At 40.5% G+C, this 5,819-nt stretch overlaps 1 protein-coding gene across 1 annotated transcript in view; it reads left to right on the forward strand.

Moving 5' to 3' along the window:
- Positions 1-2,728: 2,728 nt before the first annotated feature.
- The window catches only part of COL17A1 (collagen type XVII alpha 1 chain), a 55,756-nt gene continuing 52,665 nt past the window's right edge, over positions 2,729-5,819 (forward strand). The window contains exon 1 of the mRNA XM_023532724.1: positions 2,729-2,908. The gene's annotated coding sequence lies outside the window, so the exon portion shown is untranslated. The remainder of the gene's footprint in view (positions 2,909-5,819) is intronic.

Consider the following 5,819-nt stretch of genomic DNA (forward strand, 5'->3'; position numbering starts at 1 on the left):
TGGGATTTTTATGAAGGCTTTATCATGTAGGAATTATCAATTATCCTTTTCCAGTCCCATTCCCCTCTCTGGAGCCACTTATTAGATGTAAGATCTTTGGCCTGGTTACTCATCTTCCCTAAATTCTACTTTTCTCAGCTATAAAATGAAGATAATAGTAGTGCACCCTGTAGGGATTAAACAAGATAATGTATATAAAATATCTGGCACATAATAGACCTCAGAAAATATTAATTACAGTCTCTCTTCTTTCTTAGTAATCCAAACACTAATATGGTGATTATATAGAGTTGTTCCCTAATGCCAATTTGAGAATACTTACCAACTACTAAAAAACACCTCCCTGACACCTTGTATGCAGCCTCAAATGATCTAGCCCTTGCCAATTTCTCTAGCTTCTCTTCCACTGCCACCCATACCTTTGCTTGGCGCATTCAAACATATTAGCATCACCCTTCCTCAAACTGATGACAGTTCTTCCACTTCAGAGTCTTCTCAAATACTCTTTCCCCTGTCTAGATTCTAGAACACTCTCAACTCCTCTTTCAGCTACATAATTTATATTCAACCTTCATCTATCAATTTAAATGTCATTTTCTTAGCAGGAATCCCCCTTACATTCCTCCCCAAAATATATCTCCTCTTCCACTCTCTCATAAAATCCAGATTCTTTCTCTACAATAGTTATCACATTCTTAATTATATATTGGTACATAATTGTTTGTCATGTACATAACTTGTTATGAATTTTGTCTCCTTTACCAAATTTAGTTGGTGAAGCCTAAGCCTCAGTACTTTAGAATATGACAGTATTGAGAGATATGGCCTTTAAAAAAGTAATTAAATTACTGTCAGGTCCTTAGGATGGGCCCTAATTTAATCTGACTGGTGTCCTTACAAGAAGAAGAGATTAAGACATATAGAGAGAAACACCAGGAATGCACACACACAGAGAAAAGGCCATGTGAGGACCCAGCAAGAAGAAAGCCACCTTCAAGGCAAGGAGAGAAGCCTCAGGAGAAACCAAACCTGCCAACACCTTGATCTTGGACTTCTAGCATCTAGAACTGTGAGAAAATGAATTTCTGTTGTTTAAGCCACCAGAATTTTGTTACAGCAGTCCTAGCAGAATAATACATTATTTAAGGCCTATCTTCCTCAACTAGCCTGTGAACTCTATAAGGACAGAGGATGTGCCTATATTTCACCACTGAACTCTCAGCATATAGTTCAATATCTGACTCCAAGCAGGAGTTAATATATTTTTGTTTAATTCATGAATTATTGAATAAGTGAACAAACGATGCAAGGTTATATCAATTTCATATTCTCTGTCTTCCAGATTCTTCAGTGCTCTCCTCCAATAAATAAATACTTACTTACTCCCAAATAAATACTTACTTAACATGTCTGCTGTCAATGAGATTGACAGCAGACATGTTAAGTAAGTATTTATTTGGGGAAAGCAGGAACATCTCAGCAAGCAAAAACCCAGTAGTGGCACATTCTAGATCACCAAAAGGGTTCTGAAATGTATGACTCCAAAGTAGAATATTGGGAGCTTTGGAGTGAGAATCCCGTGAGTGGTGCTCAAACCCTTCCATGTGTTTTGAGTGCCCACAATAGCAGGATGAGGACATGCACTGGTCCTCTGCTGCAGGAATTCCATGCCCACCCCCTCCAGGATCTTGGAGGGATGCCTCAGAATTGGGAATCCACACTTGACATTGGGTTCTGAGAAGATGCTATGGCTCCAAAGAACCATCTGAGTGGGTCCCAAGTTCAAACTTTCCCATATTACCTACACCAACTCTTAAGCTAGTCTTTTGGGGTCCTGGAAAGCCACATGCTCTCCAGGTATTCATGAGAATTATGTAGGCTGGTGGAAATTGACTATCTCAGGAAGTCTAATGGCCCCGTGGAATGCCTCTGGGAGTCCACACATGTGTGTGGAGACTATGTGGTTGCTGATTCAAGGGGCAAGAAAGTCCTTAACCCTCTCCAAGAGTATCTCTCTCTCCATTATTTAGGTGGCTACATGCCTAAAATTCTGTCACAAACATGTCACTCTTTGGAGTCTGCATTACTATATCTGGCTACCTCATTTAAATAATGAATCCCTATGACACCAATTCTTCCACATTTTCAGTCATTAATATCTATTTTGAATTAGTTCACCCACTGTTTCCTCAAGATGGACTTGACCTGGCTGGGGTCAGAATGGGAGAAAGAGGGGGAAAAGTTCTCGAACATAAATCCCGCCAACTTCAGTTTTTCTAGGGCTCAGGCACCTCGACCACACCCATAGCATCTTGACCCCCATGTGCTGAGCTACACCACAAATCATGCGCATGGGCAGGCGAGAATTCTACCCCTGAACCACCAGTGCCTTAAATCATGCACATTGGGATGTTGGTTAGGCCGTGGCAGTGGGGAAGGGGAAAACCAAGTCGTGGCAGATTTCTGGCTAGAGAAGTTAAGGAGAAGTAATAAAAGGAAATGTCCTTTCTTCTGAACCTTTGTTCCTCTCTCCTTATGGGCTCGTGAATGGTTAATCCACCTAACCTAGTAGGAGAAACTTTCTGCTTCCTATAAAGTTTGATTCCTGGAGGCAGATTTTTTTTTTTTTTTTTTTAATTCAGCAAGTGTCAGATCATTGGAAGGGCGGAGTAACGCCTAAACCCCGGCACATCTTTGTCAGGACTTGTCTGGAAGCAAAGAACTGAAAGAAACAAGGGGGAGAGAAGGAAAAGTGAACATTTTTGAAAGATCAGTCAGCTTTAACACACCTTGGCTGGGTCTGGATAAAAAAAGTGGGAACTGCAAACGTCTAGAAGAAAACGTCAGGGGAAGAGACAGGGGGGATTAAGTCAAAGTCGTTTCCCATTCCTTCAAAATCTCAGACTAGGTAAGTAACAAGACAAACTTGACCTTTCTCCCCACTTCTCCTGAGACTTTGATTTGAGGTTTGGCATTTAGAACTCGAATGTTTGTTGAAGGAAATAAGATAAAGTTGTTGACTTTCAAATGTTCTGGTTGAAATGATTAACTGATCATAATTGATTACTCTGGTTTATGCATTCTGCTTAGGGTAAGTCTTTTAAAGGAATAGTGAGAAAGATTCATCAGTGGTAAAGGGAAGAAAAAAGGCCAGTTAAGATAAAGTAGGCTCTAGAGGCCAGATTTGTTTGTATTATTTTCAGTATTATAAAATGGCTTATGTTGCTTTATTTAGAATAGGATAAGACTTTATAATTTCTTCCCTCTCCATCTCGATTTCTCTCTCTGTCTCTCTCTCTCATTTTATCTTGCTCTCCCCTTGATCTCTATTTCCCTTTCTCCCTTTGACACCAGACAGCAACACAGAGGTGAAGTTAAAGTATAGGTAAGTGGGGCCTTCTAGAAGCAACCCCTGAGCACTGAGAGCTGCCCAGGCCTCTGTGCTGGCAGGTTCTGGTTAAGCTCAAGGCTCTGGGCGAACACTGTTGTTTATCACACCCTAAAATTACTACTTCACTAATCTAAATTAAAGTGAAATATCTGAAATGATATAATTAATCTAGGAATTTCCTGAGTCAAATTTAGAACCAAGAAAAATAAAAAAGAAAGAAAATTTTGTCTATGTGCACACTTTAACTGGCCAATTTGGGCCCCTCACAATCATTTTGGGGTGAAAATTACCAACAGAGGTGTCTTACAGACCCACATTAACTGGCTAACTGATAAATTACTACTTTACTTCTCAAAATATAGGCAAAGCCTCTGGCACATCATTTCTTTTGAGAAGCAAATAATCAGGAGCCTAATAGTTGGATTTGTTACGCCCATGAAAGGTAGTGAGATTTTGAAAAGACTTTTATTTGAAAAGCAGAATTGTTCCTTCCCACCCCTGTCTGCTCTCTCTCAAGGTTTAGGAACAGATCTAAGTTAGAACTAAATGAGAGCGGGCATCTCGGCCCCTTTGGAGAAATCAGAAGGGGCCTACTTTACTCTCCGCCCCTTCAAAACACCCGCACAAATCTGAGCAGAATTCACAGGAGGAAAATTAAAACAAATGATCCTGATTCAAGCTTAGATTGAAACTTTGCATTCTGGCAAAACCAACCCGACCTAAGAGCTAACCACATTCTTAGATAATGCCTGACGGAAAGAAATCAGTGTCTCGGTGGTTTGGCTCATTGTTGTTACTAAGAGAAGTAGGATTTAACCAAACATGGTGCTAAACAAGCGGCATAATCACAAAGCTAGTGCCCAAGCTCCCTCTCCCCCAAGCTATAAAAATGGAGGATGCCAAATGTAGCAAGAGGGCAAACCTATTGCTGGGGTAGAGACAAAAGCTTCTGGGGCGGTCAACCCCAGGGCATTGGTTTTCCCACCTGTCAAACTTCTTGGTTCTTCTGTGTTTACAAATGAATAGCTAATGGATGGCTTTCTCACACTTTGGCCATTTCCTTGTCATTTTGTTTTAAAATTTAAAGAAATTGAAAGTAATAGGAGCTGTAAAAATACTTGCGATTCTTTAGCCGAGTATTTATTCCTACAATAGAAAATAGGGAGAAAAACACTCAGCCTCTCCATTCCCTCCTTAGTATCAATGACCAAGTGTTTCACGAATAAGATATGATATCTTATCTTAGAATAAGATAAGGTCAATGCCATTGTTTAGGATTGCTAATAGCCAGTCGACCTTGCTTGTGTGTGTGTTACACCACATCATTATCAAAATAGTTTTAGGTGATTGTGACATCACTTAAATGAAGTGGAAAGAAAAAAGCAACTCATGAAAGTAGAAAAATGATTTTGAATTGTGTTTTCCTGCATCAGAAAATGACATGGGATCATTTTTAACATTTTCAACAGAGCACTAACTATGAAATAACCATGAAGCAGCCACTTAGAACTATGGATGGAAATTAGCATACTTTTGAATTGAGAACTTGAGTGACTTTCTCATCCTTAGTTCTAATGAAGTGGCCCAAACATCCAAGAAATTAAAAATTATGCTACTTGACCGCACTTCCATTCCATTAGGTAGTGTTTTTGGAGAACGTGCCAGTGAACATGGCTGAGAAGGAGAAAATCAGCCTCGTGCCTGGGCATGCAATTTCCTTTCCCTTATGTTAGTTACACTTTCTAAAACTACCAGCACTTAAAATACTTAAAAAGAAAGTCTTGTGGAAATACTGTAGGTCCCATGGGATGATCCCAATCAAGGTCTGTACCTCAATCCCTCATTTTCCATTTGATAACTCACTCACAGAAAATTTTCTCTTACATTTGGTTTAAAGGAATTCGTCTCCCAACACACTCCCGCCAGTTCAGACTATCGGTCTGGAAAAGGGCTTTGGCCAAGTCAGCGGAGCTCAGTCCTGTGCATTTCAGGCCCTACATCATTCCATATGGCCATGGAACATAGCCGTTTGAGGCGCTTCAGCCTGAAAGAGAGGCTACCTGCATCCACCTTGGGCATGTTCTATTTCAGGGTACTTGCCAGTGAGAACCCCCCAGGCCCTGGAGGAGGGCATTTGATTTCCTAGCAAGTTGTCCCTCTGTGCCTTCTGGAACTTGGGGAACCCTTGGCTTTTTGCTGCAGATCTCAAGGCTCCATCATTAGGACTTAAGGAAAAGTTGGAGGGACCAAGAAATGTCTGTTATTTTTCTGAGTATAGAAAGAACAAGAAAACACATGCCAGTCTTGCTGCTTGGACTCTGAGACTCTCACCAAAGGGAGCTGTTATCAGTCTGCCTTGATGGCTATAAGTGGAATAAAGCCAGCCAATCCCAGATTTATAGCTGTTGGCAGCAACTTTCATTAAAAG

This window comes from Pteropus vampyrus, unplaced genomic scaffold, assembly GCF_000151845.1.
Source record: "Pteropus vampyrus isolate Shadow unplaced genomic scaffold, Pvam_2.0 Scaffold89, whole genome shotgun sequence".
NCBI classification, from domain to species: Eukaryota; Metazoa; Chordata; class Mammalia; order Chiroptera; family Pteropodidae; genus Pteropus; species Pteropus vampyrus.